Below are 569 nucleotides of genomic sequence, written 5' to 3'. Positions count from 1 at the left end.
CCAATACAATATTGTAAAGTAATTAGGCTCTAATTAAAATAAATAAATTTAAATTAAAAAAAGAGTTAAGATAGCATGATGTTGGCACAAAATTAGATAAATAGAAGAATGGAGCAGAATAGAGAGTTTCGAAACCGATTTGCATATATATAAAGTTACTTGACGTATGACAAAAGCGGTACTGCAGTGTAACAGGGAAAGATGACCTCAAAAAATGGTGCTAGATTCATAGCTTATTTCATTACACACAGAAAAAATAGGAACTCTAACCTCTGTATATCACCATATACAAATCAATTCCAGATGGACTGCCGATCTAAATGAGAAAGATAAAGCAGTAAAGTTTCTAGCAAAAATAGGACAATATCTTTCTGACTTTGGGCAAAGATTTCTTAAACAGGACACAAAAAACTACCAAAGATGCAGTAAAATTGGTGTTAATGAAAATCATCATTAAAAGGATGAAAAAACAAGCTACAGATTGGGAGATGTAACCAGAATATCTAAAGAATTGGTGTAACCAGAATATATAAAGAATTCTACACATTAACAATGACAGATAGCACAAT

This window comes from Bison bison, unplaced genomic scaffold, assembly GCF_000754665.1.
Source record: "Bison bison bison isolate TAMUID 2011002044 unplaced genomic scaffold, Bison_UMD1.0 scf7180017864375, whole genome shotgun sequence".
NCBI lineage: Eukaryota > Metazoa > Chordata > Mammalia > Artiodactyla > Bovidae > Bison > Bison bison.
The sequence above is the reverse complement of the archived record's forward strand: the minus strand, read 5'-3'. Positions refer to the sequence as shown.